The 11,451-nt window shown below is 47.7% G+C and overlaps 1 long non-coding RNA gene across 1 annotated transcript; it reads left to right on the top strand.

Annotated features, from left to right (window-relative positions):
* Positions 1-5,941: 5,941 nt before the first annotated feature.
* Positions 5,942-9,677, top strand: LOC115404933 (uncharacterized). Its single transcript, XR_003933391.1, has 3 exons — positions 5,942-5,989; positions 6,297-6,385; positions 9,618-9,677. It is a non-coding gene; the product is annotated as an uncharacterized LOC115404933 (long non-coding RNA).
* Positions 9,678-11,451: the final 1,774 nt, after the last annotated feature.

Here is an 11,451-nt window from a genome sequence, read left to right as displayed (position 1 = left end):
GGCCTCAGTTATTGCCGCGTGCTTTCCACATTAAGAGAAATATTGGCGGAAACTCGCACGAAAATTGGTGTTTGTTAAGGCTAATACCCCTGATTGTTGGAAAATTAATTCCAGAAGACAAACCAGCTTGGCAGCTAATATTAGATTTGAAGGATATTGTTGATCTTGTTGTTTGCCCTGTACATACGAATGAGTCAATTGCATACTTGGAGACTAAAATATCTGAGCACAGATACAGGTATTGCACACTCTTCCCTGAAAGAAAACTGCTACCAAAGTACCACTATCTGGAACATTATCCAGCACTAATCCTTCTCTTTGGTCCACTCGTTTCTTTCTGGACTCTGAGGTTTGAATCAAAGCACAGTTATTTTAAACAAGTTGTGAGGCAAACATAACACTGTCTTTGGCCACGAAACATCAGCTCATGATTGCCATCCATCCATCCATCCATTTTCTACCGCTTATCCGGGGCCGGGTCGCGGGGGCAGCAGTCTCAGCAGGGATGCCCAGACTTCCCTGTCCCCAGACACTTCCTCCAGCTCCTCTGGGAGGATCCCAAGGCGTTCCCAGGCCAGCCGAGAGACATAGTCTCTCCAGCGTGTCCTGGGTCTTCCCCGGGGTCTCCTCCCAGTGGGACATGCCCGGAACACCTCCCTAGGGAGGCGTCCAGGAGGCATCCTAAACAGATGTCCGAGCCACCTCAGCTGGTTCCTCTCGATGTGGAGGAGTAGCGGCTCTACTCCGAGCTCCTCCCTGGTGACTGAGCTCCTCACCCTATCTCTAAGGGAGCGCCCAGCCACCCTACGGAGGAAGCTCATTTCGGCCGCTTGTATCCGGGATCTTGTCCTTTCGGTCATGACCCAAAGCTCATGACCATAGGTGAGGGTGGGAACGTAGATTGACCGGTAAATCGAGAGCTTCGCCTTTCGGCTCAGCTCCTTCTTCACCACGACGGACTGATACAACGACCGCATCACTGCAGCCGCTGCACCGATCCGCCTGTCAATCTCATGCTCCATCCGTCCCCCACTCGTGAACAAGACCCCAAGATACTTGAACTCCTCCACTTGGGCTAGGGTCTCTCCACCAACCTGGAGGGGGCAAGCCACCTTCCTCCGGTCGAGGACCATGGCCTCGGATTTGGAGGTGCTGATCCTCATCCCTGCCGCTTCACACTCGGCTGCGAACCGCCCCAGTGCATGCTGTAGGTCCGGGTTCGATGAAGCCAACAGGACAACATCATCTGCAAAAAGCAGAGATGAAATCCTGTGGTTCCCGAACCGGACCCCCTCCGGCCCCTGGCTGCACCTAGAAATTCTGTCCATGAAGATTATGAACAGAACCGGTGACAAAGGGCAGCCCTGCCGGAGTCCAACATGCACCGGGAACAGGTCCGACTTACTGCCGGCAATGCGGACCAGACTCCTACTCCGGTCATACAAAGACCGGACGGCCCTTAACAAGGGGCCCCGGACTCCGTATTCCCGGAGCACCCCCCACAAGACACCACGAGGGACACGGTCGAATGCCTTCTCCAATTCCACAAAACACATGTGGACTGGTTGGGCAAACTCCCACGAACCCTCGAGCACCCTATGGAGGGTATAGAGCTGGTCCACTGTTCCACGGCCAGGACGAAAACCGCATTGTTCCTCCTGGATCCGAGGTTCGACTATCGGTCGGATCCTCCTCTCCAGTACCCTGGAATAGACTTTCCCGGGGAGGCTGAGGAGTGTAATCCCCCTATAGTTGGAGCACACCCTCCGGTCCCCCTTTTTAAACAGGGGGACCACCACCCCGGTCTGCCAATCCAGAGGCACCGTCCCCGACAGCCACGCGATGTTGCAGAGACGTGTCAACCAAGACAGTCCCTGCACATCCAGAGACTTAAGGTACTCAGGCCGAATCTCGTCCATCCCCGGTGCCTTGCCACCGAGGAGCTTGCCAACCACCTCAGTGACTTCAGCTTGGGTGATGGACGAGTCCACCTCTGAGACCTCAGCCTCTGCTTCCTCCACGGAAGACGTGGCGACGGGATTGAGGAGGTCCTCGAAGTATTCCTTCCACCGTCCAACAATATCCCCAGTTGAGGTCAGCAGCTCCCCACCTCCACTGTAAACAGTGTTGGCGGAGACCTGCTTTCCCCTCCTGAGGCGCCGGACGGTTTGCCAGAATTTCTTCGAGGCCGACCGATAGTCCTCCTCCATGGCCTCCCCGAACTCCTCCCAGACCCGAGTTTTTGCCTCCACAACTGCTCGGGCTGCAGTTCGCTTGGCCTGCCGGTACCCGTCAGCTGCTTCGGGAGTCCCATGAGCCAGCAAGGCTCGATAGGACTCCTTCTTCAGCTTGACGGCAGCCCTTACTTCCGGTGTCCACCACCGGGTTCGGGGGTTGCCGCCACGACAGGCACCGGAGACCTTACGACCACAGCTCCGAGCAGCTGCTTCGACAATGGAGGTGGAGAACATGGTCCACTCGGACTCAATGTCCCCAGCCTCCCTCGGGACATGAGAGAAGCTCTCCCGGAGGTGGGAGTTGAAAGCCATGCTGACAGAGGGTTCCGCCAGACGTTCCCAGCAGACCCTCACAACACGTTTGGGTCTGCCAAGTCTGTCCGGTTTCCTCCTCCGCCAGCGAATCCAACTCACCACCAGGTGGTGATCGGTCGACAGCTCTGCCCCTCGCTTCACCCGAGTGTCCAAAACACGCGGCCGGAGGTCAGATGACACGACAACAAAGTCGATCATCGACCTCCGACCTAGGGTGTCCTGGTGCCAAGTGCACTTATGGACACCCCTGTGCTCGAACATGGTGTTCGTTATGGACAAACTGTGACTTGCACAGAAGTCCAATAACAGAACACCACTCGGGTTCAGATGGGGGAGGCCGTGCGATCCAATCACCCCCTTCCAGGTCTCACTGTCGCTGCCCACGTGGGCGTTGAAGTCCCCCAGTAGAACAATGGAGTCCCCAGTCGGAGCACTGTCCAGCACCCCTCCCAGGGACTCCAAGAAGGCCGGGTACTCTGCACTGCTGTTCGGCCCATAAGCCGAGACAACAGTGAGGCACCTATCCCCGACCCGAAGGCGCAGGGATGCAACCCTCTCGTTCACTGGGGTGAACTCCAACACATGGCGGCTGAGCTGTGGGGCTACAAGCAAACCCACACCAGCCCGCCGCCTCTCACCGCGGGCAACGCCAGAGAAGTGGAGAGTCCAGCCCTTCTCGAGAGGTTGGGTTCCAGAGCCCAGGCTATGTGTGGAGGTGAGCCCGACTATATCTAGCCGGTACCTCTCAACCTCCCTCACAAGCTCGGGCTCCTTCCCCGCCAACGAGGTGACATTCCATGTCCCTAGAGCCAGTCTCTGTGTCCGGGGATCGGGTCGCCGGGCACCCTGCCGTCGGCTGCCACCCAATCCACACTGCACCCGGCCCCTACAGTTCCCTCGGTGGGTGGTGAGCCCACCGGAGGCTCATGATTGCCCATAGTTTGTTTTCATCAAGCTGTAAAAAAAACTTTCTCGAGGTTGCACGAGTCTCAACGGTTCCTCTTGATGTCCTTAAAGAGGAAGTAGCAGATGACCTCCGTCAGAAGTACCCTGATCTTAGTGTTGTTAATCTGGCACAGAATGTATCTGTTGATGGCATCAGCTTCAGAAGTGGCATGATAATAGTGCATGGATTTGTTGGTGGACTGCCAGACTTTGCTGAAATTGTGCAGATGTGTGTTTTGAAAGACCAACTTGTCTTCATAGCAAAAAAATTAAGCTCATGGTACAGAGAACACTACAGATCCTTCGAGTTGGATCCTTCTCCAAGAGATGTCTGTGTGATTGCCCACAGTCAGCTTGTGGATCGTTACCCCCTCTGTGATTACAAAGTTGGCACTTTACGGATGGTGACTTTGAAACGATACATACATTCTTCAGGTAATACAAATGAATTTTTGTGTGTTTTGCACAAAATCTTATTCATACTAACCCAAAACTTACCAAACATTTTTCTGACTAACCAAAACTTATACAATATAGTAGACATGAATTTCTCATCTGTAACATCCACTGGTTCTTTTGTGTGTGTGTGTGTGTGTGTGTGTGTGTGTGTGTGGGGGGGGGGGGGGGGGGGGGGGGGGGGGGGGGGGGGGGGGGGGGGGGGGGGGGGAGGGGGGGGTGTAAAGATGTCACAAACATGTTTGTCATGGTGTTCTGCTCTGTTTTACTTTAATATTCTCTCTCTTTCAGAATAAGAGTCGCAGGTGCACACAATGTCTACTCCAGCAAAGCTTTGGATAGTTCTCAGAGAAGATAACTGTGTGAAGCTAACTTTGTCTTCTGGAATACCGGACTCTGTGGACAGTCTTAAATTTGAAATTCAGAAACAGTGTGGAATTGAAGGACAGTTCAGAATGCAGTACATGGACAGTGACTTCGACCAGTTTATGAACCTGACTTCAACAGCAGATATCCAAGACAAAGGGACATTAAAAGTAATTCTACCGAATGATCAGTCAACACAGGCCTCCAGTCAGCAGATGGATGATTCCAGTGTCGACACTGATATACTTTCATCCTCTGAGTCAGCCACCTCAACTTCAGCTGGGTCTCCAGCCTCATCCCTAAGGCATCAAGGCTGGCCAAGCAACTTCCCTATTCCTCCGTTCTCTTACGAAATAGAGATGCAGCTGTCAAAGGCAAACCAAGAATTCCTTGCTGAAGGCAAGCGGCTGAACCCAAGCTCCAAAGTCAGGTCAGACATTCTGCAGGCCTTGGCTTCTGAAACAATGAAGTACACAACAGGATACCCTACCTCTGCACAATTAGATGATGTTGCAGGAGCTTTGATCCTTAAACATCCATGCTTAAAGGAACAGGGATCTGTTACTGGATACTACGGTTGGAAAATAAGCTTGAAGTACAAAATGGGCAACTTCCGTACTAAGCTGAGGAGCTTGGGATGCCCAGAAATGACCATCAACTCCATGAAAAACAGACAGCCTGGTAACTCCTCAAGTCCTAACCAAGTGAAGAAACCCAGGAGAGCTGAGGTCAATTTCTGCCCTCTTTACCCAGCTGGAGAAGACATAGAGAGTCTTGAGAAGGAGCGAGTGGAACTGCTATCTGAGGTTAAGAAAAGGAACAACCGTCAGGTGATAAAAGAGAAAATGGTGAAAACCTTTGCTCATCGGCGGCATGAAGTGGTTCAAGACATGCCCTTCATCGTGGAATTCAAAAGTAGATGGCCGGCTCTCTTTATGGAAGATGAGGCAAGTTTTGAATTTGCACGTCATAAGAAAATTTTCTTTGCTTCATGTCACAACTTTAATGTTTTTGCTAATTGGTTGAAAATATTTGTGTGGATGCCTCCAGCATTCACACAAATATCCTGTTATGCTCTGCTTTTGGCTCAGTGTTAGTTGTCTGCAGCCAGCGCCACTTTTTCATTCTGCTGGTGGTGATTAAAGCCACATTTTTTGTCCTGTCGGTTCAGCTCAATTGTATAAGCTTCCTCCACATTTTGCTGAGGGTTCGGCGCACCTGTGTTGTCTCAGAGGTCTGGTCTCTCCCAGGTCTCCTTCCCTCCAGGTCCAGAGGGAGGCTGTCTGTAACAATCACAATCATCCTCTTGAAACACGAACTGTGATCAAACTAACACACCGAGCCCAAAGCTGAGCATAATAAGGATAGTTATTCCGATGAATAATAAGTTGCTGGATCCAGAGATAATTAGCATATTTACCTAAAGCTCTACTCATTTGTATATTTTAAGTTGTATGTTGACCTTCTTTTGTACTTTGTGCTTTTGTTTTTGTCTTTTTGGGTCTTGTCCCTAGGTATGTGCAGAGTTCACGCGAATAACCACCATCCCGCTCATCCCAAAGTTTATGTCGCAGCTGGACCACTACTCTGACAAGTTGGCTCGAGTGCTGCGTAAGAAAGGAGGAGCAGCAGGATGCAAAATCAAAACCATTATGGCTGTTATTGACCAGGTTTGTGTAATTACTTGAATAATAATGGATACTTCAGTTGCTGTGGATGCTCGCATGATAAATTTGTCCCCACCCCCACTTATACACAATTCACATAACACTAGTAGCCAACTGTTGCCTTTCACTCTTGTGTGCTCTGCTCTCATTGCTAATCGGCAAGAGCTAGTGAACTGATTTTATGAATATCTGTATGACCTCTGCATAAAGACTGACTGGCCAACTGACTCTCTGGAAAGTTTTCTTCTTTCTTCATCTTCTAAATGTCAGTGACTTCTTTATACAATATATTTCCTGTTGTGTTTTTCAGAATGACTCCATTGAAACAAGAAGAACCTGCTGCCTCAAAGCACTAGCTTTGTATCTCAATGAAGACCCTGAGAAGTGAAGGAATACACAGTAAGTGGGTCTGACTTTCAATAGTTACCTCCTCCAAGGAGGTTATGTAATCACGTCAGTTTGTTGGTTTGTTGGTTGGACTGTTAGCAACATTACGGAAAAAGTAATTGACGGATTGCAATGAAACTTTGTGGAAAGGTGGGTCTTGAGCTAACTTAGAATCCATTAAATTTTGGTGATGATCCGGATCACTGTCTGGATCCAGGAATTTTTTCAAGGATTCTTTATCATTGAGAGATAGGGAGTCTTTCACATGGTTGGGCAGTTCCGCTGACGGGGGGGGGGGACAAACGCCTGGTTCACACAGGATGCGCGGAAGCGCCGCACACCCAGTTTCAGATCGGCGCCCCTGTTAACCTATCTGATGGTTCATACAGGAGGCGTGGGGGAGCGGCTTGCGCCGTGGACTGTGGCGTATGGCACTGGATATTCGCGAAAGATATCTGTAATTCAGTTCTTCCTAGTCAAAAAGAGTGATAGAGATATCAACAACTCTATTTCTCCTATCCGAAATGATCATTTCAGATATCCACAAATACATTCTTCCTAGGAGAAATGTCGTCACTTTTGCCATTCATGTGTATGGGCTACGTCATTTCGCCTATCCATAACTCAGTTGTAGATATCTGCAATATGAGTTACAGATATCTGCAATTGAATTACGGATAGGCGAAATTCCAATTCGAGATATCTCCAACCCCTCCTCAATTACAGATATCTACATGTTTCTTTATGGATATCCATAATTCAGTTTTGACTAGGCGGAATTTGTTGTAGATATCTTAAATTAAAGTAACTCCTAGTCAAAATAATGTTGTAGATATCTCAAATAGGAATTACGAATAGGCAAAACTTGATTGTAGATATCTAAAATTATGATAGACATATCTTCAATTCATTTTGATAGAGATATCTAAAACATGGAGATATCTGTAACTACAATTCTGCCTAGGCGAAATGGAATTAAAGATATCTTGAATGACAGTTTTGACTAGACAAAATGACATTGCAGATATCCATAATGTCGTGCAATTACTCCTCCCACTTTCAGGCGGAAAGCGGGGAAATGCTGATTTGAACCGAATGTGTAGCGTGGCACGAGGCGAAGTTGCCCTCCGCTACACATTTAATTTGAATTTCTGTTATTTTGGTTCTGTAAAGAGCAAAAATCTGTATTTTAACGCCACAGTTGATACATTCAGGGCTTCTGTGTGTGTTCCCGTTTTTGGAGTGTAGTCACGTGAGACTATCCCTGTACCCGAACACACCGTGTAGTGAACGCGCCATCTACTGGTCAGAGTTAGACACTGCTTTATAAAACAACAGTTCTTAATCCACTAATGGCTCTAAATGACACAAATGCGCCTCACAGAGAAACCTCGATTTCCCATGGCCTGTACATTTGTGTAAATGAACGTTCGCAGCTCATCTAAGCAGGCTATAAGCGCATTTTTTGTGTCCGGCGACAGCAAATGTTCAATTCGTTCTGCTTTGACAGCTTTGGACAGCACGATGCTCTCTCTCCCCGCAAATGCCCTGACTGAGGGCTCGTTCTACTCCGTGGCATTTTTGTACAATATTGTTTAATACTGCCAACATGGAAAAGCTTCATTTGCCATAAGCTTCCTGTTTTTTCTGGCGGGGTTGGGAAGTTACGCATTTGTGGATATCTAAAATAGAGCAACGTCATTCCGACAAGTCATAGTGACGTTTAAGATATCTTTAACTTACATTTCGCCTAGTGGAAACTCAATTACAGATACCTGTAATTGTCATTTAGGATATGTGACGCGTTTCTTGACGTTTTCAGTGACGTCATTAGAGATATCTTTTTTTTTTTTTTTTAATATAGCTAGTCGTAACTAGTAGTAAACTTGGGGCGTGCATCAAGAGAGGTCTGCTACAGATCACCATTAGTCTAACCACCACAAGAAGACAAGGTAACCGAGTATGTGAAGAGTGATTAAAGATCAACGTGATCATGTAAATATGATGGTGACAGTGATGGTGATAGTGATCATGCATATATGACCTCTGACCTCTGAGAAGGCCAGAAGCAGGCCAGAGAGGCCCTCAGAGCCCAGACAGCCGGCGGACATCACAGAGCCCGGATCCAAGCCGCCCCCCCAGGCAGACGCCCACGCTCCGGTCCAGAAACGGGGCAGAGGAAAGCCCCGGCCGGGGACCCCGGCAGCCCCGGGGCCCGGGCCCCGCGGAGCCACGACCGGCAGGAGCCGGTCCACCCCGGGCGCCTGACGCCCGGGGCGGGCAGGGCCGAGAGCCCAAGGCCCAAGAGCCCAGGAGCCAACCCCCCACCCCGGGCGGAGGGCCATAACCCCCCCGGGAGAACCAGCCCACACGGGCGGCTACCCACTCCCCAGGCCAGTACACCCCCCAGCGCTCCGGCCACGCACCCCGAGATCCAGGGCATCACCCCCCCCCCCCCCCCCCCCCCCCCCCCCCCCCCCACCACCACCACCCCACCCCACCACCCCACCCCACGACCCCCACCCGGAACCCACCCCCCCGTCCACCGCCCGGCCCACCCCTCCCACCCCCTGTCCTCTCCCGCCTCACTCCCCCCCGCCCCAACCCAACACTCATACCCACTCACTCATACTGACACACACACATGCACACACGCACACACACAACCACTCATCCCTAAACCAAACGCACACACACACACACTCACATTCCAACACACTCACACACTCTCACGCACACGCTAACAAGCACGCGCACACACACACACACACACACACACACACACACACACACAGGGAGAGAGGGCAACAGACAGGCACCACACGCCGCAGCGCTCCACTCCGATCACACCCCCGATCACAATGTTGTTTTATTATTATATATGGTGTTCTTATGGTTGTTGGTGACTGATTTGAGCTGTGGCGGAGGTCTGCGCTCTCTGAGTGCCAATTTCGAGTTGAATATTCGACAATTGATTCCCAGCAGTCTAATTCAACTACGAACCTCTGGGGGGGGGGCTGCTGCTATGAAAATCCTTAGTTGAAAACATCCCTAGTTCTATCAATTGTTTTAAAGTGATATTTTCATTCCTCATTGAATGATTATGCTGTCATCAGTGTTTTGATTTGTTTTATTCAGTTTTTCAATTATTAAAGTCAGTATTAAAGTGGTGCATCTTTCATGTGAATTATGTGCTTTCAGTGGAAGAGTTATTAAATGTTGTCCTTTTTTGTCTGTTTATAAGAGTGAGAGCCCTGATGACATCCAGACAGATCTGGATCAGACAGTCATCGGCATCTATGTGATACATCATCCGGGTGCAGGTGTTGATGATCTTCCAGAAGATGTGGGCATCATAGTTGAAGGTGTGCAGCTGCTGTCCGGATTCAAAGATGTCGCAACTGCTTGTGCCTTACTGTTCGGTATCATCTACGACCTCAACCTGAAATATCCAACTGACCTCAGGTACATGTTTGAATTTATTCAAAAGATCCTGATGGAACTCGATACACACAGGCTTTCAGCCAAAATCCAGGTTCTCAAAAACAAACTACTGGAATGAATGCATGCCACTGGAGCAGTTTTGTGACCTGGTGTGCTGAAATGTTTTTGTTGTTGGATGACGTGAACAGCCGTTTTGACTGTTAATATTTTTTTGTCATTTTTTTCACTGTTAATGTGCCTGAGACGGAGAAGTTCTAAATGACTTTAAAGCGGTGATTTCAAACTGTTCACCATGGACCGAATGCTCGGTCATAATTATGTTGGTTTGGCTCAAGGTCTCTTCATGTTGTCACGATATTTCAGTGATTATGTCAAATTTCTAATGGCACTTTGTTAAAATCGAACATGTAATCGTCATACGTGTGCATGTTACAAGCAGTTTTAAGCTTTTTTTATGTAACACACTGCTTTGAGTGGTTAAAAGTTGTTTGGAGAAAATGTTAGTTTTGTGACCGAGAGGCAATAAAGTGCACTGAAGTTTTTTTGTTTTACTACTTCAACTGCAATTTTGACTTGATATATTTTTGTACTTATTTTACTGTCAATGTGGCTGAAAGGGAGAAGTTCTAAATGACTCTCAAGTAGTGGTTTCCAACTGTTATCCATGGGCCAAATACTATGTGATATTGTTGGTTTGGCTGACAGACTTTTTATGCTATATTTCAGAGTTCGTCAAATTTCTAATGGCACTTCCTTAAAATCCAACATGTAATCTTCGTACTTGTGCAAGTTACAAGCAATTTTCTGCTGTTTTTATATAATACACTGCTTGGAGTGGTTAATAAAGTGCTGTTTGGAGGAAATGTTAGTTTTGTGACCTGGAGGCTATTGCACTGAAATGTTTTTATTTGAGAACTTGAACTGCAGTTTTGACTGTGAATATATTTTGTAATTTCTTACTGTTAGTGTGCCTGAAAGGGAGAAGTTCCAAATGACTCTGAAACAGGGACCAAATGCTCTGGCGTGATATTGTTAGTTTGGCTCAGACTGTTTATGTTGTCATATTTCAGTGATTGTCAAATTTCTAATGGCACATTGATAAAATAATTGAACATGTAATATTCATATGCTTTTTCAGTGTAACACTGCTTTGAGTGATTAATAAAAGTGCTGTTTTGAGAAAAGATGTGACTCCCCCCTTTGTTAACAGCTTTTTAAATGTGTCATTTTAATTGGATAAAATAAACTCAATTAAGTCTAACCTAACCATATCAAGTTACTGTGACTCAACAGTCTTGTATAACTGTAAGGTATATCCAGTTCATTTGCTGAACTTAACTGTATCACATGAATTAAATTTAAGCTTCATACATAAAAAGAAAGTAACCCAATTAAGTTGATGTCACTTATGTCACTGTTGTGCAGAATACTTAAATATATTGAGTATTTGGTATGAAAACTGGTTTATTAACTGCTACTCAACGCAGTTGCATGCAACCACTTGAAGCAGCATTTTTAAGTAAATACAACATATTTTTTTTTTGAGTGTGGGGAGCTCGTTTTTGAACTTTTGGATATGTCTTAAAAAACTGCTCAAACTTCGGCTGTTGAAGCCTAAATATGATCGATTTATC

The sequence above is a fragment of the Salarias fasciatus genome, chromosome 18 (genome assembly GCF_902148845.1).
Source record: "Salarias fasciatus chromosome 18, fSalaFa1.1, whole genome shotgun sequence".
Classification (NCBI taxonomy): Eukaryota; Metazoa; Chordata; class Actinopteri; order Blenniiformes; family Blenniidae; genus Salarias; species Salarias fasciatus.
This window is presented reverse-complemented; position numbering and strand designations above follow the sequence as displayed.